The 26,101-nt window shown below is 32.5% G+C and overlaps 1 pseudogene; it reads right to left on the reverse strand.

Moving 5' to 3' along the window:
* Positions 1-2,913: 2,913 nt before the first annotated feature.
* LOC120154448 lies at positions 2,914-4,374 on the reverse strand (annotated as a pseudogene).
* Positions 4,375-26,101: the final 21,727 nt, after the last annotated feature.

A 26,101-nucleotide genomic window follows, 5' to 3' on the forward strand; every position in this document is an offset into this window, starting at 1 on the left:
ACATCCCATCATTTGGGCTTATTTGAACTTAAGGATTAGGGTTTATTTTTCTAAATTTTGGGATTCTTTAATTAATCAAAAACAATAACAAATAAAATTGAGTCTTTTTTCTTTTTTGCCTTTTGATTAGCGGCGACGTCAACTTTAATAATAGTTGTTGATCGTCGGTATTTCTTTATTTTCATTTTCCTTCTTTATTGTATCTCTATTTTCTTAATTTTTTTATTTTCAATAAGTCTGCATGTATGACACGTTTTCATCTGTCACAATTTTCTTGTCTTTTGACATATTTTTCGGTGAATTTGGCCGTTTTTTTCATTCAATTTTTTCTTATGGTTGATTTAATATTTTCACGACTAATCAAGATGGCGCTTGTCTCATATCTTATTGATATTCCCTGCTTTGAACCCTCATGGGGGTGTTTGTTCAATGATTGTGGGATGGGAATCCCACATTCCCTGTTTGGTTAGCTGAGAATCTCATTCCGGTAATGTTTTATTACCAATAGTAGATTTTTTGGGGTATATTACGGGAACGTCATTACCTCCCTTCCTTTAGGTATTGTAACATTACCGTCGTTTTTGATAAAACGCCCTTAAATTTTATTTTTTTTCAAAAATATCATTCTTCTGCATTGAATAATAAAAATTCTACGAAGGTTAAATTACAAATTTATCTTTAAATTATTTTAGATTTACAAAAAAAAATCTATAATTAAAATTTATAAAGTTAGGGGTTAAAAAAATTACCATTTTTAAACCTTTTTATATTTTTAATTTTGTAAAAAAAATTATATAAATATTATAAATTTAATTTTTAAAAAATATAAATATTTACAATTTGTAATATTATAAAAATATAATAAGTACATTTGGTCAAATACATTCCAATAATTTTTTATTCCTTTAACCAAACACGGTAATCTTACATTCTGCTAAACCAACCAAACACAAAATACAACATTCCCAGTAATCTATTCACTGGTATTTTTTCCCACTTATAATCTTATTCCGTGAACCAAACACACCCTCAAGTAAATTTAAAAATTATTTTGTATTTGTGGATAGTTTTTCACATCACTTAAGTTAGATTTACAATTATTTTCGGTGTTTCATTAAACAAATCAGAAAAGTAGATGATAATCGCTATGGCATTAATTGGACTAGTGCCATCAGCTTTACTGCTTCATTCTTTCGGTTCCATAACCCGTTTGATCTCATTAATTGTTTTAAGCAAACAAACCTTTGAAAAAATAACATAAGAACTTGAAGAAAAAAATCAAATCTTACAATTATTTTCGGTGTTTCATTAAACAAATCAGAAAAGTAGATGATAAGTGCTATGGCATTAATTGGACTAGTGCCATCAGCTTTACTGCTTCATTCTTTCGGTTCCATAACCCGTTTGATCTCATTTCTTCCTTGCTAAGCAAACAAACCTTTGAAAAATATAACATAAGAACTTGAAGAAAAAAAATCAAAATCTTGAAAACAAAATAAGAATATGTAAATTCGAGCTAAAAGCCACCCAAAACACAAATAAATTTTTCTAGCTAATTTTCATACAACTTATTCGAGGAAAAGAACACTCAGAATATGAAAAAAAGCCCAAATACCTAATTGTTTTAAGAGAAAATAACCTCAGTGATCAAAAATGCCTTATAATATACGATTTTAACCAACTTTTTTTGGATTTGCCAAAATGACCAACTAAATCGCAATGCGATCGATAATTTGCAACTCGATTTCCGGTATCGCAAATCAGTTTTCAGATTCGCAACGCGAACATCGACTATCGCAACGCGAACTTCAATTATCGCAATGCGATTTTCCAAATTCGTTGCGGTAGTCGAAGTTCGCGTTGCGATTTATTCCAAGTTCGTTGCGATAGTCGAAGTTCGTGTTGCGATTTATTCCAAATTCGTTGCGATAGTCCAAAATCGCAACGACTGGTGGTATTGCATTTGTTTCTTAAGAATTTTCTCTAAAAAGATAGTATTCGCGCGGACGTGTCGAAGACACGTATGACCACGACCCACGACCACGACCACGACCACGACCCGACCTGAGACGAGACGGACGGCGGCGGCGGCGGCGCGCGAGAGTCTCTCTTGTTCTCTATCACTCAACAAGAAAGTGGGAAAGCCAAGCCTTAAATATCATTCCCAATAGTGTTTCCAATACTATGTGAGATTGAGCATTACCAACACTTGTTCCCAATACTATGTGGGATTAAGCCTTAAATAGTGATATTATTTGTGAATTATAGTTAATGACTTTAGTATTTCTATGAAAAGTATTTGTGGTTCGTTTAGTTTTCATGCAATTCTAATTTATTTTCAATTGATTGTAATTGCACGATAACAATTTTTTTATTCTCGCGAGTGATGCAATTTTTTTTCAATTAATTAAAATCTTATATTATAAGATATTTTTTTTCACTGAAGATATTTTCTCTTGTTTTAATGATTAATTTTATAATAAAAAATCAAGGACAATTATTTATTGTTAGAAAAAGAAAAGTATAAGCAAGCAAGCATAAAGGTTGGTGATATCTGAGAAAGACAGACAGGAAGTATGTGGAAAGATTCCTTTTTATTTGCCATTTGTTTTGTCTTTTATCCTAAATGGACAACCAATCTAAAAGTAATACCCATTGCAACAAAGTAGCCCGAAAATCCTAATCCTTTCATATCAACACATGTGGTTCACATTGAGCCACTTGACAAGTTCCCCACTTTCCTTGATAGAATAATCCTTTCATTATCTTCTCCTTCATTCCACTAGATTAAATAATTCATTAATTCATTAACAAGAAGAAAAAAAAAGAAAATATTTTTATTTTCCATATTTTCACACTTGGGGAATGATGGGGTTGTGCTAGTTTAATGGGCAATCTTTGACACCACCCTACTGCACATTGAATTACATTTCATCACTAAAGCTAATCACGATCAACAATCCAAAAATGGTAACAAAACACATGCATTGAAGGAAAGAAAGAAAAAAGCTGCTGCAAAACAGTTGAAGAATGTGAGCTGGATTTATAAGCTTTTGATCATTAAGAATCTGTTGCTGGGTTTTCATCTCCACTATCACTTCCTTCAGTGTGATTTTCCTGATCCAAATTCATTTTTAAGCCCACTCTGTTGTTGTTGTCGTCGTAAACGCTGATTCCCGTACGGCCCAGTAGCCCCATGTTGGTCTCTGTCACTCCTAAACCGAGATGATGACCCCCGGTTCGCTGTTGTTGCAATATCTCGAACCCAGCTGAACCGGATTTGCTCTACCCCCACCACCCGATATGAGCCGGAAAGGTCCACATATGTGCTTCCGGCACCGTGGCTGATGCGGTGGCAGTACCGCCTACTGGTAGCATCCAGAAGGCATTACCTCCATTGGTGGTGGCCGGTGCGACGGCCCACATAGCTGGAGTTGGCATGACGTTGGCTGTGGGAATGAACCGGTTCTTGTTCTGGCATTCCGATTCTCTCCGGTTTAGGAGAATTTGAGTCTATAACACCCGTTTCGGGATTGTGTTGGGACGATTCTTTGAAAAGATCATTCTGAATGACTTTGTATGTAGTTGTCGTTAGGGCTGTGGAGTTGAGGGTAAAGTTGATGGTGAAACCCTAGCATGGCGGTATTGTTGGCGAACCTTCTAGTATCGTCTCCTCCATTACTGTTGTAAAAGCCTAAAGCACTGTGTAAAGAGAGAGGCGCGGATTTAGAAGAAGGAGCCGAAACGGTGGATCCACTGCTCCGAAGCGAAACATTGAGGTGGGAAATTGGCCGGGATAGTCCCTGTTCCCGTGGCAGCTATGATGGCGGGTTCGCTTGTTGGAGTAGCCACTCGATGGTTTCACCGTCGGATTTTATGACCCAATTCGCGGGTGAGCTGGAAGACTCGAGCGGCGCAGACGGCAGGCATCCGGATGCGACGGCCGCGGCCATCGACCTTGGTGTGACGGTCTTTGGTGGGTCTTTTGGCTCGCTTAGCAAGGGAAGAAGTGGGAGTAGAGGAGGAAGAGGGAAGGGGAATTTGGTTGAGATGGAGCCCATGAATGGACATGGCGAGGCTGGGCTGAGAGGAGGAGGTCCCATGTGCGCCACACCCTGTCGTGGTGAGCTTCTTGTTTAGGGGGAGGATCACTGCTACTGCCGCTTTTATTGCTCTCTGTGACTCCATAATCTCCGTATGGGGTTCCCAAAGATTTTGTTTTGTGGAATTAGACGATCTCCCAAAATATGAAGGCCCTATTTTTTTCTTCAAGTGTAATGAGTTGTGATCCTAACCGGTGGTAGTGCGTGGTGGTCTTCTTCCTTGTGATTGACTGCTATCAACTCAGGAGTAGGTGCACACACTAGAGCAAATTAAATAATTTTTTGAGCACTAGCCCACGAGTGGGGGCCTCTAGTTTTAAAAAAAAAATGCAGATCGATTAAAAACTCTTCTCTGTTTTAGTTAAAAGAAAATTTCCAAATACTCTTGGAAAAGATTGAAGCTCTCGAATTTGTTATGGATTTCACTTGATTTTTTTGTGCGTGTTTGAATCGACAAGTCTAAGATATGCTAATCCGTCTCAACAATAATGACAGCTATTTCATATTGTTGACCACATTTTCAGTTCCTAAAAGATCATATACTACCCTCTTCTTGATGTTTAAGATTTTATACTTTTCATGTTTATGATCTTTTGATACTCTGCAAAGGCAATAAATTTTGATTTAGTTACCACTAAAATAAGGTTGGCTCTCTTCCAAAATATCAAAATTAGGATCATTTGATTCAATTTCTGCACTTAAGTATTTCTCTAACTTTTTTTTCATCACAAGTTTCTAAGTACATTTTGTCATTCTATACCTATTATAGTAATGTTGTTGCACATCAATCTTTTTCTTGTTACTTTCCATGGCATGAAGTGTTTTGTTTGAAGTAGGAGTACTGCTACTTAATTTTCTTTCTTCCTCTTAGAGTATGGCATTACATCATCATAAAATTCAAATAAAATTTTTAAAGTAACTTTAATGGTGGAAAGTAACACATTAGATTTTCAACATCATGTATCACTCACAATCCACGCAAAAATTCCCCATTTTGTCTTGGATCAAGTAGTAAAGCAACAAACAAAAATATGATGTTACCAATATTTGCCTAATATTCGTCATGTTAGCCTTCATTGGTGAGTCATCCTTCTAATACTTTCACTTTCATGAACACAATAATAGACATCAAGCCTCTAACTCCAAAAATTTGGGGGTACATAAGAGTTACCTATTACATGAAGGCACCATGACATCTTCAATGTAGCCTCATAAAAAACCTGTAAGAAAGGTAAGAAAACTTTAACTCTCTCCCAATCATTGTTATCAGGTACACCAAAATGCTTCATCAAATTCCTGTACTAGGCACCACCTTTGATGTAAAGTTATCGAAAGCTTTCTTAAAATTTAAAGCAACTTCAAGCATCAAGAATGTGAAATTCCATCTTGTTTAAAATCTAAGCAAATAAGACTTTTACTTGTAATGTTTTTTTTCTTCAATGCAAGCCTTAAAACTTCAAACCATCCTTAACACTAAGTTTAATATATGTATTGCACATCTCATAAAAACTTATCACCCAACACACTACCCCAATGAGTGATTCTTACTCTAAGATATTGAATGGTTATAACATTTGAACTAGCATTGTCAACGTTATGGTTAAAATCATACGATTCCATTCATTTAAATATTTTTTCAATAGATTTTCTATATTTCACTGGAATGTCCTGAAATAGGACAAAAATTGATTTCTTTTTATGAAAATCCAATATCATCAATAAAGTGTGCCATAGACACATATACCAAGTTCTACCAGAAGCCCAATTTTCGATAGTGAGACACACTCTTGAAGATAAAGTTAAAAATTTCTTCAATTTACTTCTTTCTTCAATGAAGAGACTATAACAATATATGGTGGTACACGAAGGAGGAATAAATGTAGGACACATTTATTTGTAAAAATCGAAATCCTTCATGCTCAAAGGCAAAAGGTAACTCATCATCTCCTAGCAAGTGTCTTCCTACAATTATCTTGATCAAATTGCCAACATTTAGGGACTTGAATAGTTTTTAGTGGCGCCATATGAAGATGTAATTGTTTGGATTCAAAATCATAATTTTTATTTTTTATCCAAGTTTGTAGGAAATCTTTTACATTTTGAAACATATTTTTTCATGCCTAGTCCCATTAGATGATTGTGTGCAATACACTTTCTACAATATTGCACTTCACCTTATTTGGATCAATATTTTATGAAAAATGATCCCAAAAAGAGATGTCTTTTTCTACTTTGACATTACTAACAGGGAAATCAGAAGACTTCCTCTCTTCTTGGTCATTATCTCCTCAACTTTTTTTCACTATCTTCTTTATAATAATCATCCTTCAATTCATGAATCTAATCAACATTCATCACATCGTTAACACTTTATACTTCTTTACAAAATTTTAGAAAAAAACCAAAGAAAGTAACCACCATAAGTTTACACCAAGTAAAACTAAAATGAATCTGACCCAAGTTTGTGTTGCATACAGAAAACAAAGACGAATCTTGAAGTTGAATTTTTTCTCTTTTAATATGTTTTATTGTTTTTCTTGTCAACTAAAATATAAAATATATTTCTAAAGTAAAATAAATAATTAAAATAAAACATAGATAATAATAAATAGTTTAAAGTCTTGAACTTATCTTTTTTGTAGCAGTCGTGCCCGTAATTCGATTTGCAACTTGCAGCACTTTTAATTCAATTTGCAGCATTCAATTTGAAATTTAGTTAGTTGGTGTAAATAATTAGGATGATAGGTTGTTATAGATATAATAATAATAAACCAAGAAAGAAAGATAAAAGAATGAGTCTCGTAAATGAAATATAATTGCTTTAAAGAAAAATAGTTAATTATAAATTAATTTTCAATTTTCAATTTGTATAGCTGTCTTTAAAAATTTATATATTTAATAACGGTTACCATCGTTAACCATTTTATCAAAATTTGTAACTACAATCTTAACTATTAACCTTCATTTTGAATAGTTTAGTTAATCGAAACTGTTATTCTTAATAGTTCATTTAATTAACCTATAAAATATGGCAGTTTCACAGTTAACAATTACATGTTAATTTGTACACCCCTACTTATCACTTGTTTCTGGGTTATTTATTTATTGTGTTTGAAAACGAAGACGTGGAAGATTTATGGGTGACTATACAGAGCCAAATAGAGTGCATTTTAATTTTAAGTGTTATATTTTTATTTATTTACAATTTGTTGTAACTGGCTCAGCTTTGGGGTTATTTAGGTTAAGGAGAATAGTTTAGGGAACTTCTAAGTAACAAAAATCAAATATAAAAAAATAATATAAGTGTAATTTGTCGATTAAGTTTTTTTATATAAATTTATTTTATAATATAAAGTAAATATACAAATAATCTCTTGTTATATGATATTTTTTACTAAGTCTCTAATTATGAAAAATTATAAAAAATCATTTAGTTTATAAAAAATAATAAATTAATTTTAAAAAAAATTTTAATAATGAATGACAAGTAATTAATAAAATTAATGTAATAATAAATTTGACTCCCAATTTTTACGTTTTATTTTAATTTACATTAACTCTAAAATATTAATTTTGTTATACATAGGGAGATAATATTTGAAAAATTATAGTTATCTATTAGTTATAGGGATGATCAAATACTTAAACCTATCAGGTACTCATGATACGATCTTATAGATATGTTTTTTTAGTTTCGGGAATCAGGGTGGGTGGGGTGGGATAGGGTCATATTTAAGGTGAAAAGTACCGACCCAACCCGGTTAATTTTTTATTATATATATTATATTTAATATTTTAACTTTTTTTTTTATATTATAATATATTATTTAATTGTTAAAAATATAAAAATTATTATAAAAATATTAATTTAATCATTTAAAATATAATAAATAAATAAATAAATACAAAACATATTATTTTAAAATATTAATATATTGAAATCGGATCAGGTAAAATCATATCGGTTTTAATCTAAAAATAGGGATGAGTTCAGGACGATTTTTTTTTTAAAATTCATCGAAGCAGGATGGATTTTAGTTATATACTTTTGTGTCAAGGTCAGTACGATTAAAAAACAACCCATCCCGTGTCCATCTCAATTACTCTACCATCAATTAGACTTCTTCGTTCGTCAAAGCTTAAAAAAGCCCATAGTATCCAAATCAATTTAATGTGTAGATAATCTTTAATATCATGTGATTATTAGAGCAAAATTCAAGAATCTATCATAATATCTATTAACCGTAATGATCCAATATCTTGTATCATCAATTAGAGAAACTATAAATACTTATCAATGTCTAAAAAGGTATTACTAAATCCCTTCTCTTCTATCTCATATCTGAAACAATCTTTTCTCTCACATTGTATTTCTCTTTTTTTCCTTGAAAATTACTGATTAACTATTGTTTCTAGGGGTGAGCAAAACTCAACTCGACTTCAAAAATAGATTTTTTATTCGATTTGATTTGAAAAAATTCGACTCGAATTGAGTTCGAGTTACAATATCATAAACTCAACTTGACTCGAAAAAATTTCATGTTCAAATCTAGTTGTAAAATACAACTCGAATAACTCAAAAGGTTTAGTAATTAGTTGATTTATTTTCAAGTTTGAGTCGACTCCTTGAGCTTTGTAAGATATATGTATATCAAATATGAAAAAAATGAAGAAATATATTTGTATTGTATGTATGGTTATAAAAAGTCACTTAAATTGGAACCAAATAATATTATAATATTATAAATATTCACAATTAAATTTAAACATCAACTAGAATTTTATAAAGTCGAATTAACTCGAAAAATTTCAAGTTAACTCCGAGTTGTAAAATAAGACTCTTCAACTCGAATAACTCGAAATTTTTGACTCGACTAAACTTGAGTCGATCGAACGCTCATCCCTAATTATTTTGCATTAATTATGACTCTCCAATTTAAATAGATAAACCATAATGATTAACACAACACATTTACTTTTCATCAACAACCTTCAATATTTAAATATTATATTAATTTAATTTCTATATTTTTTTATTTCTTCTCAACGGTTAATGTTGGCGAATTTCTCAATAAATCACCCTATCCATCTTTATTTTTCTTTCAGACACCCATTTAACTTTATTTCTCGATCTAACACTCTTTGTAGAAAGGTGCGACCATGTACCGTGCCTTACGCCACATATTGAAAGGCACAACCTACGCAGCTCGTCTTACGCCACGTGTAATAACTGGGTGCTAGTTTTAAATTTTTTTTAAAATGATGCCAAATATGAAATTAATTTATGTTAGGGTGATTTTTATGTAAAAACGTTAACTTTATTTATTTATTTTTTTATGCAAAAAAGTTGTATTAAAATCTTTAAATATTCTTTTACAAATTATTTTATAACTCGACAAATTTTGATTTTTGTATGAAATTACACAATACGTATAATCTAGTGTAGAAATATTTTGAATGTAAGTAATTTAAAATATGAATAATTTTATAAAATTTTATAACTATTATTTCTTTTATAAAATGATGATGATGATGGTAAATAAATATTTTATAATTTAAAAAATTATAAATTTCATATATTTTTGAAAATTTTATTGACTTTTAAAATTAATTGTTTAAAAATATAAAAAATATTAAAATAAATTTTAATTACAATTGAGAGATCTAATGAATTATTATTCATTAATTATTATTTTTTAACAACAACTAATAAATTTATTCATTTTTAATAAAATTAGAATTTAATATTTATTTTATATTTTTTAAAATTAATATTAGAAATAATATTTTAAATATATAGGTGATATTTTTTAGTTTTACATTATTTTTATTGAATTTTGTTACAAGTTTAGAGAGTAACAAAAAAAGGAAAATCTTTAAATTTTCATTTATGTATTTATAATTTTCTTTTAGAAACATTTTACCATATTTTTTTTAATTAATTTGAATAATAGCAGAATAAATAATTAATTTGAATAATAGCAGAATAAATAATTAATTTGAATTATAGCTCATATATTTAAAATTTAATAAAAATACAATAAAAAATTAAAAGTGAATAAAATTCAATAAAAATGTAAAGCTAAAAATCAATTATTTTAATATTTTTCTATTTTTAAATAATTAATTTTAAAAGTCAATAATTTTTTTTAAAATATATAAAATTTATAATTTTTTAAATTATAAAATATTTATTATTATCATCATCATCATTTTATAAAAGAAATACTAGTTATAAAACTTTTACAAAATTATTCATATTTTAAATTACTTACCCTCAAAGCTTTTCTATACTAGATTATACCTATTGTGTAATTTCATGCAAAAATCAAAATTTGTCGATTTATAAAATAATTTACAAAAGAATATTTAAATATTTTATTGTAGAATTTTTTTTCACACACAAAAAATAAATAAATAAAGTTGACGGTTTTACAAAAAATCACCCTCACATAAATTAATTACATATTAGGCCCATTTTAAAAATATTTATAAAATTAACACCCGATTTTTACACATTGCATCACATTAGTGTAAAACGTGGTGCATGGGTCGCGACTTACCCCACGTGGCGTCACATCAGCGTAAAGCGCGGTGCATGGACATGGGCCGAGCCTTTCTACAAAGGGTGTTAGATCGTGAAATAAAGTTGAATGAGTGTCTGACAAGGAAATAAAAATTGATAGAGTGATTTCATGAGAAATTCGCTGTTAATGTTGATACCATGCCCATCAACTCCAACTAGGGTTGTAAATGAGATGAGACAGATCGCGAGCTATTCGAAATCGACTCGATCAAGGCTCGATAAATACTCGGATCGAATGGACTCGACTCGAGCTCAAGCTCGACTCGAGTTCTTAACGAGCTGAAACGAACTACTCGATATTCGACTCGAAAAGCTCGTGAGCAGCTCGAAAATATAATATTATTAAGATTTTATTTAAAAAATTAAATTAATAATAATATTAATATTTATGTATTGATTTTTTTTAAAAATACAGTAAGATTTCATCTATTTAAGGTTCATGTTCGAGTTTGAGTTTTAGGCTTCAATCGAGTTAAGTTTAAGATTTTTTTTTCATTTCGAGCCTTTTGGAGCTGCCCACGAGCTTCATTTCAGGATTTCGAGTTCGAGTCGAACTTGAAAATTTTAAACTCACGAGTTTTCGAGTCGAGTCGAGCTCAGCAATACTCGAACTCGACTCGGCTCGTTTACACCCCTAACTCCAACACCATCAATTTTTGTATTCATCTTTTTTCTTAATAAAGCATGCATAAAACCATATTAAAATTCTTAGATTAAGATGGTCGTTATTATCTCTATAATATTTGATTTAAATTAATTAAATAATAAATTAAATATAAAAAATATATTAAAGATGAATAAATTATGGAATCCATCATCAGGCTGGCATAGGAGCTTGACTTACAGGTGTGAAATGTTGAAAAGAAAAACGACCATACGTGATTGCTACTATTATTTCCTTACAGCTCACTGATTGAGTTTTAGCTGATAATGACAACAATGATGACCTTGCCCAACCCTGAAATTGTTGGAAATTTTATATTAAAAAACTCAAATAAATAATTATTTAAAGAAATAGAATCCTCAATAAATTATTTAAAAAAATAACTCTCAAATTATCCACATCCAATGACCTCGCTGCTTATAAATTGTGTGTTAAATCCTCGCACCCTTCAACACGTGAGATACATCTGATATGGACGCATTTTCAGGTAAGTTAATAAAACAATTGGATAAAATGACATCGTGTATTACGAAGTGTGAGGTAGCCTTTATAATCGAAAATATCGCGAAATTTATGAGGGACCTCGCGGCCTGTAAAGCGCGAGGATAATAGACTCCCTACGCTCCCTTTAATGTCCATAGCCTTGTTCGGATACTACTTTCGGGTGGAAAACTGATTTTTTTTTTAATTTCTAATTATAAATGTGTAATGTTACAATTTATCTTTAAGGTGACTATGATATCAACATATATAATATATTTTAAGCGGGGTAAAAATGACATTGAAATGGTTAGAAATCATGGTTTTGTGAAGGAAGAAGAAAAAACAGTTTGATAAACATATTGGAGTGTTACTTCTGGCTTGTAAATATGAGTAATATGTGTTGTTAATTAAAAAAATAAATAATGCAAAAAGCCCATTTGTATCATCCCAAATTACGAGTTAGTGACTAAATTGTAAACTTTTAGAATTTGTTGATTAAAGTGGAAAAGTTGAATAGTTCAATGATTTATTTGGAAATATTTCCTGAAAGATTTTAGTAATTATTAAAGGAATTAAAGGGCAAAATGGTCATTTGACAGGAAAAATATTTTCTTTCCTTAATAAATATGATTCATGTAGGGGGTGGGGGAAGAGTTATCTTAAAACTCTTTCTTCTTCCTTCTTCTTCTTCTTCCTCCCGTATCTCCAAGCTCAAATGTAAGTTTCTGATTTCTTGATTATTTGTTGATTTAAAGGTTGAGTTATGATCATTAGAAGATAATTAAGCTTAAGGAAAGCTTAATTTGTTCTAAAACAACAAGATGAAAGGTATAGGAGAGATTAAAGATTTTGAGTTCTTGAATGAAATCTTGGAATAGAGTTCATTATTAGAAGTGGAAGTCAAATTTGACTTGTTATAAGTGGAATTAAGAAGTATGAAGTGTTAGAATTGAATTTAGAACATGTTGAAAATTGGGTATGATTCTTGAAGTTCATAAAGAGAAGAAGATTTTGAGGTTTTAAGATGATATAAATGGATATAAATTAGTTTAAGTATGTGTATGTGAGTTAAGGATATGAAATGGTTGAAATATGACACAATTAAATTAGAAGGAAGTAATTTACGTGCATAAATGAGAATTCTGGACTAGTGTGCATCGGTACACATTCAACATGTACCGATGCATCAAGGGTAAATTTTCAGAAATTATTCAGTGTGTATCGATACACATAGGTAGACATCGATGCATGGGAATCTCGAAGCTATTTTGTGTACCGATGCACCCATAGTGCATTGATACACCCCTTTAAGGAAAATGGAATTTTGGTTCATTAAATTAGCCTAAGTTATTAATATCAAGTTATAAGGTTTAGGCTTTTGATAATTGTCTCGGAAATTATGTTTATATAAATATTGAGCCTAAACAAGCTCCGGAACAATCAAAGAATTAGGATCGAATCAAAGCAAGGCTAAGGTGAGTGCAATTTTAATTGTATTTATGTTATTGAACGAACATTGGCTTGTGATGAGCCAGTGATGGAGTTACTATGGTAAGAAGTGACTCCTAAAATGTTATTTGATTTGTGATTCTGATATGTGCATGAATACATGAAAATGGGTATAGTATATTATATGTGACATGATATACATGCTTATATGAATATGCAATATGTATTACATGTTATATGAAATGACATAGATGTTTACACATACATATGGTATGTGACAGAAGAAAAAGTATATGTGATCACAAGAGAAATGACATGGGTACATGAATATATGAAACATAAGAATAATGCCTATGGTATATGATACGAGAGCTATAAGTATAGTTGACATGCCAAGAGTCGAGGGTTGTACGTGGTCCTTCGGGATGTATATGTATTCTTTGGAACATTTACAAGGTCTTTTGAGACACATTTGATCCATTAGAATATGTATATGGTTCTTAAGGAGTGGTTATTCGGGACAAATACAATACATAGGTCCTTTGGGACAAATTTCATATGCCCCTAGTGGGACCCAATACGAGCTGTGGTGACAGCATAGTGCACAACCTCAATGTACTCAAATACCTTGAGTTCTCAGTAATGTACATAGGCCTATAAAAGATATCAAAAGTTTTTGCATGATTATATGATATGTTTGTTCCTTTGTGAAATGATATATGATATACCGAAATGATAAGTGCAAGATCATATGGTAAATGGGTTAATGATAATGATGGTATGTATGCATGTATGTATTCTGTTATATGAAATGTTTTATGGTTTTTATTATATGTTTTATATGTCTCACTAAGTCATAGACTTAGCGTGTGATTGTTTCACACGTAGGTTCCGAGAAGAGGAATAATGATAAAAGCTAAGCAAGACAGGTCAGTTCTCATTTTCAAAGATCAGATCATAAAAGTATTAAATAATATGTATTTTGTAATAATGATAGTGGTTGGCATGTAATAAAGACTTGAATACGATATGCTCTAATTGGTTTGTAAAATTATATGAATGAGTTTTGTAATGTTTTAAACGTGTATATGTAAATGGTAATTTTAATACAAATGGAAACTTAGATTTTTATGAAGTTATACATATTTTGCCGAAAGTTACTGTAGCAGTGCATCGATACACAATTGATATTCGAAATTTTTTTACTGTTCATAGTGCTGTTTCACGGTACTGTTCACGGTACTGTTCATACCATATAGTACTGTTCATAAATACATATTTTTTTCAGCTTTTTAAAATGAAGCATAATTTAATAGAATATTATTGTATTTTCTTAAAATGAGTTCAAATATTTTGATATTTTATAAGAATATCGTTTTAAAACGTCAATGTGACATCTCAACTTGTATTCGGGTCGGATATGGGTTTGGGTGTTACACCTAGGGGTGTGCAAAAAAACCCAATCCAACCCGTTGATCCGATCCGAAAATTCAGATATCCGATCCATTTTTCAATTTTGGATAGTTTGGATCGGGTATCCGAATTTTTTTTCGGATTTTCGGATCAGATACGGATCAGTCAAAATCCTATTTCGAATTATCCGAAAATCCAAAATTTTATTGGGCTATATTATTAGCCCAGAGTTGTTTGGGCTATATCTATCTCGTCTTTCTCAAACCTTAAAACCCTTAGTCCTCAAATACTAATACCCTTAAATCTCAAAACCTTTTTCCTCATAAAACAAATCCTACATCTAGTTTCTCTATGTTCTGCAGACTTACTCCAGTGACAGAATGTAAGCAACATATTTCCTCAGTGACAGAAAATCCAGAAACCATAGACCTACAGCTTTTCCACTTCTCACATCCTAAACCAGAAAGTCCTTTTCTCCATAAAAAATCTATACATTAAAACCCCTAATTTATTAAAACTTGAACTCAAAAGCCACAAGTCACATTTCTCTCTCGAATCTGTCCAAAGTCAGAAAAATAACAAACCAGCGTTAGCTCCTCAATTGTAATGTACCAAGTTAAGCAAAGAATAGTACTGTGGTAGTTTGAGCAATAACCTTAGCCCAGGAAGAATTCGGGTTGTTCAAGCAAGGATATTGGCTACTCAGTCAATGAAGGATAAGGACTAATGCCATATTCGCAAAGTTGTAGTTCTAAATTAGATTATGAATTTAAATTAATAAACTTACTCATGATGCACCCTTTTTATGAGCATGGTATGTTGGTCCATCTTTGTACTCTCCATACCAATAGTATGTACTGGATATTTCATAGTATAACATGCCACCTCCATGAGCTTGAATAGGATTTCCATCAGTATCCAACCAAATTCTCCCTGGATAATAGGATTTCATACTACATTATTTTCCAATAGCATTGCAAATTCTGATACATGAAATAATGACATTGTGTTGTATGTTTTCCAATAGCATTGCAAATTCTGATACATGAAATAATGACATTTCGCAAGAGAAGAATATGAAACTCATCTCATTAGAATGGTGCTGGAACGTTTGCAATTTTCTGAGGAGATCTGGGTGGATTTGGTGGCCATCTGACATCTAGTCAGCTGCTTGTCTTCCCAAGGTTGCGAAAAAGGTTACAAGTCGATAATATGTTACTTTGACAACGGACGTGATAGGCAAATGACACTCCATTTAGTGATGAATTTATTGCCTTAGCCAAGTTCGTTGTCATGTGACCATACCGTCTACCTCCATCAAATGATCAAAGCCATTTCTCCTTTGGGATTCTAGCAAGGTAGTTGAAGCCCTCAGAATTCATGTGTCTCGGTTCCTGCATCAGGTCCAGAAACTCAGGTACGAACTGTGTGTAACCTATCAATCAAAAGTGGAACACTTGATTTGAAATAATTTTTGTAATGATATGGTAAACCGAAAAGGGTGAAAGACGTACCCATTCGAAGCACTATTAGATGATCATCTTGACTCTTGAACTTCTGTAAACAGTTTGTGGTACTATTAGAGCTGGGTATACGGGCTAAGGCCCGCGGGCTACCCATTTAACCCGCGATCCGTGCGGGCTTCGAGCCTCAAAAATTAAAGACCGTTTAAATTACGGGCTTTTTAGCCCGGACCGTTAAACCCGCGGGTTTAATGGGTATACCCGCGGGCTACCCGCTAAAGCCCGCTTAATTTAAAATTCATAAATTTTTAGATAAAATAAACTTAAAGAATTTTATAGAAAAAAAATAAATTACCTATAAATATGATGTTACTTATAACTATTGTAGTTCTTAAATTTATTAGGGCGTTAGTCATAATTTTACCGATGCTTGATATTTTTTTCATTTAAATATACATCATTATCATTTTGGTATTTAAAGATTTATTTTATTTAATTTTAACCTTTATTTTTTTTCATGAAGTATGTTATCCATTTTGTTCTTTAATTATAAAAAGTCACGTGATATTCTAATAATATATCACATGACACGTAATATTTGGATTAAAAATAAGAAAGAAAAGTAAAAAAAAATTGAAAACATACTTTTCAACTTTTAAAGACTTTTACAAAATAAATATATTTTAACAAATTAATGACTTATATTTTATCAATTTTAGTATAACTGTATCTTTCAAATTTACTCTTATACTGTAAGTATTTTATATATTTTCATATTATATTTTAGTCTTTCTCTAAAGTATCTATAAAATACAATTATTAGGATCACTTGATAACTTTCTTGTTAGATTTGTATAATGTTTGACTTTGTTCAATTTTTATGTTTAAATTTATGCTTTCAGAATTCAGACACTTCTGTGTCTTCATATTATAGCCTTGAATAATCGTGTTTTATAAAAGTGTAATGTGGTTATTGTTTTATTTGTTTTTCAATTTGGTGATATAAGTGAATATTGTTTTTTTAATCTGAGTTTAAGTAATTATATCATTATACATATATGTATTAATGATTAAAAAATTTAAAAAAGTATTATTTTATAATCATTTCTGGCTATTTAAAATAAAAATTAAATATTATTTATTATTTTGACGGTGCTACCTTCCTTTTCAAGTTGTTCGATCATTTTTAAAGGTGTAGTAAGTTAAAACATTATGTTTTATTGCATTTAAAACATTTAAAATTATTTTTATTAAACGGGCCGCGGGTAAGCCTGTTTAGCCCGCGGGTTAAATAGATGGGCCGCAGGCCTTAAAATTCAAAACCGTTTATGAATGCGGGCTTTTTAGCCCTCTCCGTTTAAGCCCGTACCGTCAAAACCCGCGGGTTAAACGGGCGGGTAGCCCGTATACCCACCTCTAGGTACTATGTCGTAAATAGTACCGGTAATAAATATTGGGGGATTGGCAAGATGGACCCATACATTGAAGTGTGTATTTGATACTAGAGCCTGTGTCAGAAATAAGACAAATCTCATTATCTCTATCCTGCATCACATGTGATAGAACATATGTTTCTAAGTTCGTAAGGAAAAATCCTATCATCTCTAGTCGCATCGTATTCTTCATTTTCTTCTGCTTTTGGTGTCATGTCAAGGTCTACTGGTTCTTCAGAGAAGGGGCCTAACTCATCACCATCAAGGTTGGCCTCCTTTATTGGTTATTCATTAGAATGATCCCTCAAATCATAATAGTTCAACCTCGTTTAAATCAAAGTTAGTCGCTGCTGCAGGTGTTTGTCGATCACGAGACCGCTCACGAATCGGTTCCACATGACCAAAGTCACGCACACCAGTAAAAGAATGTCTCCCCATATGTGTTGAGACGTGATCCTCAGAAGGGATATACATTGAATATCTTCTAGATGAAAAATCATCGAACGGGTTAAACATGGATTGTTGCGTTGGTGGCATATTCAAATCAAACTCGAATCTAGCAACGTAAGAATGCCTTGACATCGAAGACAATGATGCACCCAAATCATTCTGTGTATCATGTGTGCTTAACAAATTGAATTTGTTTCTCAAATTTGTCGTCGGACTATCAACAGTTGGATCAAAGTCGAACTCCGCTCATCTCTAACTTGGCAAACTAGTACCATCATCAGCATAAGAAAACAATGCATACAACTCCATCGACCCTCCAAATGAATATTGCAAGTGGCAGAATCGATTGGACACATTTAAATTATCAAAGGACGCGCTCGATTGGATGCCACTCGACTATCTCATACAAGATCAGTGAGACTAACACGATGTACACGGGGCATTAGTCAAACAGATCTCATGCAGTATACAATCGGCAATAGCAGCATCGCAATAAGGCTTCCATAGGAACTATAAAATTAAAATTACTAACTTTGTTAGCTAAAAACCTCAAATAAATTAAATTATTCTAAAATTATAACATAAAAGTCGAAGGAAAATATTTTATTAACTGATGTCTAAACTTATGAATCAATAGTCTGAAGTCTCGTTGATGTGTTGGTAAGTGGGTGTGAGAGGTTTTTTTAGTCCACCTTTCATTAATACAATAGAATTATATTATTTGTTAGTAATATTATAAAAAAATAGATAAAAATTATTTTTTACCTCTTAAGTAACGAAAATTCATATTAGACATGTGTTTTAAGGATCGGGTATAAAAATGGCATTGGATCCAGGCCCATGACTGCAATAACAATAAACACCCTCTAATGACATTTTTTGTCCGATCTACGACTTTACAAAGCTATCGAAACAAAATTGCCAAAACTAATGACCCCCAACTTATATTTCTTGAATCACTCAAATTTTGCAAATGATTCAACCACATTAGATGCACCTTATTTCAGGATTTGTCTGACATTAAAATCCCTCTAATAACTCGTAGTATATGTGCACAAGCAAATTACTTTAAAAATTTAATAAAATAATATAATTACTTAATTTCCAAAGAAATAAATAAATAAATTGAAATATTAATAAATATTCATAAATAAATTTATATTATTTATATATTAATGGCTTTAGGAGTGTTTAAATTTCGGTTTTAACCGAACTAATCAACCAAATTAACCTACTGAATTAGTCAAAAATATTAAATATTAAATATATAATATATATTATTTAAAATTTTGGTCAATCGATCTATTAATCGAACTTTGTTCGGTTTATTTAATTATTTATGAAAAACTTTTGGTTCAATTAAAAGTTAAAGCAAAAAAAAAAAATCCAGTTAATGAATTTTTGGAAGTTTGGTTTGGTCGGTTAATTGAACCAACTGATTGAACACCCCTAGGTAGGATTACACTCCATCTTCACTCTTCATTTTTTTTTAAATTTGCTTAATGTAAAAATAAGTACCCAAAAATATATTCAAACTTAACTTTTAAATGTCTAAAGAATTTTTCGTTAAAAATATGTGTCTAAAGTTTTCAACGTTACACTTTTAAGTGTTTGAACTGTAATGATTGCTTAATTCGATCGGTAAGTGATATATGTCAAACTTATAAAATTTTATTTAAAAAACACTTAAAACTATTTTTTTTAAATCTAATATTTTATAAAAAAACTCAAAATCTTGAAAAACCTAATTTCAATCTATTACCATTGTGCTTGCCAATCAGCTAAAATCCTAATGGCGTGTGACTGGCCGAACCTTCACCGACCGAACTTTCATGCTTTCATGCAGTGACTACAACAGAAAATCGACGATCACATCGACTAAATGATTTCAATGGTATATTGGTAAAATAGACTGCAAACCCACACCGTTAGCACTGACAGGAAAGATAAACAGTAATTGAAAAAGAACAGATTGGTAAACCATGTCGTGGTATAACCACTGCCTTAGAAACGAATTCGTCCCGATGTGTGTAATCGCTGCAGTAGGCGGACCATCCCCCGAGGTTAACATGGTCGCTCCGAATTTCGTACACCGAAACTGGAGTGGACTGCTGATGGTATTGCACTTCTGATCGGAAAACACACAGAGAGAACTTTAGAAAACACTTGGAGAGTGAATTCTGAAATATTGAGAGTGAGTTGAGAAACTGAATATAGCTCTCTATTTATAGGTTAGAAATAGGGTTAAAATCGTCCATAAAATTTCAGGATTAAATCTCTTCTTTGTAACAGTTGAAACGTCTAGATGAACCTGACTCAGAAATAGTCCAGGTTCATTGCATCATTATTCAGCTGTTATAACTCCCGAAATTATATCATGTAACCCCTGGAATTAAATCAAATAACTCCTGTAACTCCTGATATTAACAGCTTGTCCCCTTTGTACAAAGATGGAAATCAGTCCAGATACATCTTAACATTTTTTATTTAATTTAGGAAAAGATGTTTAATTTCTGATAACTCTCATAAACCAGCTGTTATCATTTAAATTTAAACAGTCCTCAACATCCTATAAATATCAGTTGAAATCTTTCACATTTTTCCATTTGTTTCTTTCAAAGAGAAATTCCTTAAGAATTTTCTCTAAAAAGATAGTATCCGCGCGGACGTGTCGAAGACACATATTACCACGACCACGAACATGAGCCAAGCCGAGCCGTGCCGTGTCGAGCATAGCCAAGATGGACGGCGGCGGCGGCGGTGGGCGAGAGTCCCCCTTGTTCTCTTTCACTCAACAAGGAAGTGGGAAATCCAAACCATAAATACTCGTTCCCAATAGTATTTCCAATACTATGTGGGATTGAGCATTACCAAAATTCCCCCACTAATGCGAAAGAATTCTTCTGAAACTCGAAAACAAACTTTCCAGAAGAGCAATAGGGAGATTAGTTGCTTAAGCACTAGTGGACGTATCTAGAATTAGTATAAAGTGATAATGAGCAATCCTTCTCTTAGATAAGTGAAACTAGTCTGGAACTTTCTAAGATGGGGTAAACTCATAACACACAACTAACCCCTTCATCCACCTGAGTCCTCGATGTGTAAGATATATATATACAAAAGTATATATTTGGCCATCTTACCTCAGGATTCTAATAAGTGTTCTAGAAAAATGGCCCAACATTTTTCATAGAATGAGGCTAACCCTTCTCACTTACATAGGTTATTTTATCAAGTTTATCTTGATATAAACCATCCTTAATAGGGATATGAAATAATTAAGAGCTTTTATAAAAGCTCAACCTCACAAAGGGTATGGTGTCTATCTTCAAGTTCATTATAAATGAACCACCCAAACTCTGGGCTAAGAAGTCATTAAGAATAAATATTCAACCTCATTTATCGGTAAATCTAATAATTCCTTCTCACTAAAACCATCAAAATACTTGGATTTGAATTTATTAAGAGTTTAACAAACTCAACCTTTCTGTTGGTAAGTTCATTATTTCATTCTCACTTAGGAATACCCACTCAAATTGGGTTTTGAACTTATTAAGAATAGATATTCAGCCAAAATCGGTAAATTCATCAAGTCTTTCTCACTAAGACCACCCAAAGCCTGGGCTATGAATTTATTAAGAGCACTTAAGCTCATCATAGGCATGCACATTATTCGTCATAGGGATAGGAAGTAGGAATGTGCACATGAGTCTTTCCATGGTTTCGTTTGATCACATGGAACTTAGATAACTAAGTTGGGTATCAACCATGAATTCCTCAACCAATGGGCTTGAGACCCATCCCCCTCGACGAATCTAGGACCAGCTTCCGACTTAACCTTTTGGTAAGTGGATCTACTAGGTTCCTTTCTGACTTCACATACTCTAAAGATAGTACTTCATTCTTTATTAAGTGTCTAACTGATTCATGTCTTATGTGAATATGTCTTTTCTTACCATTGTAAGCTTGGTTCTTAGCCACACATATCGCAGCTTGTGAATCACACAACAATGAAACTGGAGGAGTTGGTCTTCCCTACAACGGAATATCTGCTAACAAGCTTCTGAGCCACTCGGCTTCTTGCCCAGCTAGGTCAAGAGCTATAAACTCTGACTCCATGGTAGAACGAGCAATACAAGTCTGCTTTGATGATTTCCACGAGATTACTGCTCTACCCAAAGTAAAAACATACCCGCTTGTAGAGCTTACCTCATCATTATCATAAACCCAGTTGGCATCACAATATCCTTCTAGTACCACAAGAAAGCCAACAAACTCAAGTTTCCAATCCAAAGTACCCTTAAGATACTTCAGTAAGCGTTTAAGAGCAATCCAGTGCTACTACTCGGATTATGAGTATATATACTCAGTCTACTCACAGCATAAACAATATCAGGCCGAGTATAGTTCATTAAGAACATTAAGCTCCCAATTAATTTAGCATATTCAATTTGGGAAATGCTACTTCCTTTATTCTTAACTAGATGTATGCTAGGGTCATAAGGAGTTCAAACAGGGACGACATCAAAACTGTCAAATTTCTTTAGAACTTTCTCTATATAATGTGCTTGACATAAAGAAAATCCCTTCTCAGTTTTGGTAACTTTGACTCCTAATATTACATCTACTTCTCCCAAATATGTCATCTCAAACTTAGTGGACAAGAAATTTTTAACTTTGTTAATGGACTCAATGTTAGAACTGAAAATCAACATGTCATCAAAATAAAGACTTATGATAACACATTCAGTGTCAAACATCTTCGAATACACACAAGCATCCGAACCATTCATAACAAAACCAAAACTAAGAATAGTTTTATGAAATTTCTCATACCACTGTTTAAGAGCCTACTTAAGTCCATAGAGTGCCTTTTTGAGTCTACAGACTTTTCCTTCCAGACCAGGTACTTCAAAACCTAGTGGTTGCTCCATGTAAATCTCCTCATCTAGATCTCCATTCAATAAAGCACTCTTAACATCCATTTGATGTACCTGCAACTTATGAATAGAGGCTAGTACAAATAATGCATGAATCGTTGAGATTTTTGTAACGGGAGAGTATGTATCAAAGTAGTCTAAATCAAACCTTTGAGTGAACCCTTTCACGACTAACCTTGCCTTGTACCGCTGAATCGAACCATCTGGCCTTAGTTTCTTCCGGAAGATCTATTTGTTGGAGATTGGTTTGAATCCCTTAGGCAAGTCAACTAATTCCCAAGTATGATTAGACATTATCAATTATAGTTCATCATTAACAGCGCTTTTCCAAAAACTAGCATCGATAGATCTTATAGCTTCTTTAAAAGTTTTAGGATCCTCATCTAACAGAAAAATTTGAGCTATAGGATCTGAAATGGAGTCTAAATCATTTATCTAAGAAATAAAGGAAGTAATAAAGTATGGTCCAAAAGAGGTTTCAACTCTTTGCCTTTTACTTTTTCTAGGCTCAAAATCAATTTGTTCAAAAGACCTAGCAGGTTTACTAGAAGAAGTTGATGGAATATATTATATTTGTGTTTCAATATTTATTTTTGGTTCCTTTAAAGGAAAAGTATTTTCAAAGAAAACAACATCCCTTGACTCACAAATAGAATAATCTTATAAAAGCATGAATCTGTATACATCACTATTCGTAGCATACCCTATAAACACTGCATCAACGATTTTAGGTCTGGTGGTGGACTTCTTAAAGTCTGACAAACCCACTTTAGCCAGACACCCCCACACTTTCAGGTATTGTAAATTAGGATCATATCATTTCCACAATTCATATGGGTATAATCTAATTTATTATGAGGAACTCGATTCAAGATATGAGTTGACGATAGAATGACTTCCCTCATATGTTATCAGAAAACCCTGAACTAGTAAAGAATTCATCATCTCTTTTAAAGTTTTATTTTTCCTTTCGGCTATACCATTCTGTTGAGAAAAAAATAGGGGGCTGAAGTTTTATGAATTATGTAATTCTTTTCACAAATATCTTTTAAGAAATTAGATCCATATTCACCACCTCTATCAGATCTAACCCATTTGATTCTCCTATCTAACTGATTTTCAACTTTTGCCTTATAAATAAGAAAGAAGTTTTCAGCTTCATCTTTAGTCCTTAGGAGATAAACTTTTGTATATCTTGAATAATCATCTACAAAAGTTATGTAGTCTTGTTTTTCTCCTTTACTTTCAGTGTTTCCAAAATCTGCTAGATCAGTATGAATAAGTTCTAACAACTCAGTCTTTCTATTAGAAACAGTCTTAAAGTGAGGTCTAGTATGCTTAGCTTCTACACAAATCTCACATTTGTTAAAGCTAGTTGTGTCTAGTTTAGGCAGAACATTCATATTTATTAATTTCTTTAAAGAATGAATATTCATGTGTCCTAATCTAGCATGCCACATATCAATGGATTCAACAATATAAGCATAAATGGTAGCTTTATTTTCATTAAATTGAGTTTCTATGACAAATAAACCATTGCTTAAAAACCCTTTCCCAATATAATCACCATTTCGGGAAAGTACAAGTTTATCTACCTCAAAAACTAACTTAATGTCTGCCTTATTTAGAAGCCCACCACTTATCAAATTTCTACGCAAGGCAGGTACATATAAAACATTATTTAAAACCAGAGTTTTACCAGAGGTCAGCTTGAGTAAAACCTTGCTTTTGCCTAGCACTTCAGAGTTGGTAGAGTTCCCCATGTACACACGTTCACCTACGTTCCCATCCTCAAATTCAGTGAAAAACTCATTCCTTGCGCAGAAATGCTTTGAAGCGCCAGTGTCAACAACCCATTCCGAACTATTTTCCACCAGATTGACTTCTAAGACCACCGCAGCAATGATCTCATCATCTTCTTCTACAACGTGCATCTGTGGCTTGTTTTTATTCTGGCGGTCTGAACGGTGTTGGCATTGGTAAGCTTTGTTGCCGGGTAAACCGCAGACATATCACTTGAGCGTCTTTCCTTCAGGTTTGGCCTTTCCTGACTTCTTGAAGTTGGTAGCCTTCTAAGGTTTCGTCTTCTTATCTTGATTCCCACGTTTCATGATCTTCTTAAATTTAGACTCAACCAAGTTAGCTCTAAAAGATAAATTACTCATAGAATTAGTAAGCTTATCTTTTAAACGGTTGGCTTCTTCAATCTTCATATGGCCCACGAGCTCTTCAAGTGAAATTTCTCTCTTCTTATGCTTAAGAGAGTTACGATAGTCAGACCAGGACTTGGGAAGCTTCTCAATGAGAACATTGGCTTGCAGCACCTCGCACATTTGCATCCCTTCGGTGATGATGTCAGCGACTAGGTTCTCATAGTCATGGACTTGATCCATTATCGGCTTGTCATCTGGAATTTGAACCATTCGCTGACAACGTACTTCTTGATGCCAGCATCGTCCGTACCATACTTTTAATCGAGAGTATCTCATATTGCCTTGGCACTCCATTCTCTAAGGAACATATCAAATAATTTATTTGACATGTGACTGAGCAGATGTCCTCGTACCGTTTTGTTGTCTTTCTCGTACTTCTCGTAGGTAGCGATTGCAGCAGCGGCAGTTGCTAGGACATCATCATTGAGGACCGCATCAGCATCATTACTGGTAGCTGGGGTTGGCGGCATGGTAGGTGGTGGCTTGAGCAACACATAGTCAAGATCAAGTTACTTGAAGAATATCAGGATTCTTTGGGACCACCTTCTATAATTCTTTCCATCAAGTGCATCGAGCTTGGAAATATCGGGTATCAATTTGCTCAAAGGTGTTGACATGATTGCAGTATATTTGAATTCGTTTCTAAATTATTGGTAAAATAGACTGCAAAACCACACCGTTAGCACTGACAGGAAAGATAAACAGTAATTGAAAAAGAACAGATTGGTAAACCGTGTCGTATAACCACTGCCTTAGAAACAAATTCGCCCCGATGTGTATAATCGATGCAGTCGGCGAACCGTCCCCCGAGGTTAACACGGTCGCTCTGAATTTCGTACACCCGAAACTGGAGTGGACTGCTGATGGTATTGCACTTCTGATCGAAAAGCACACAGAGAGAACT

This window comes from Hibiscus syriacus, unplaced genomic scaffold (genome assembly GCF_006381635.1).
Source record: "Hibiscus syriacus cultivar Baekdansim isolate YM2019G1 unplaced genomic scaffold, ASM638163v2 tig00111131_pilon, whole genome shotgun sequence".
Taxonomy (NCBI): Eukaryota; Viridiplantae; Streptophyta; class Magnoliopsida; order Malvales; family Malvaceae; genus Hibiscus; species Hibiscus syriacus.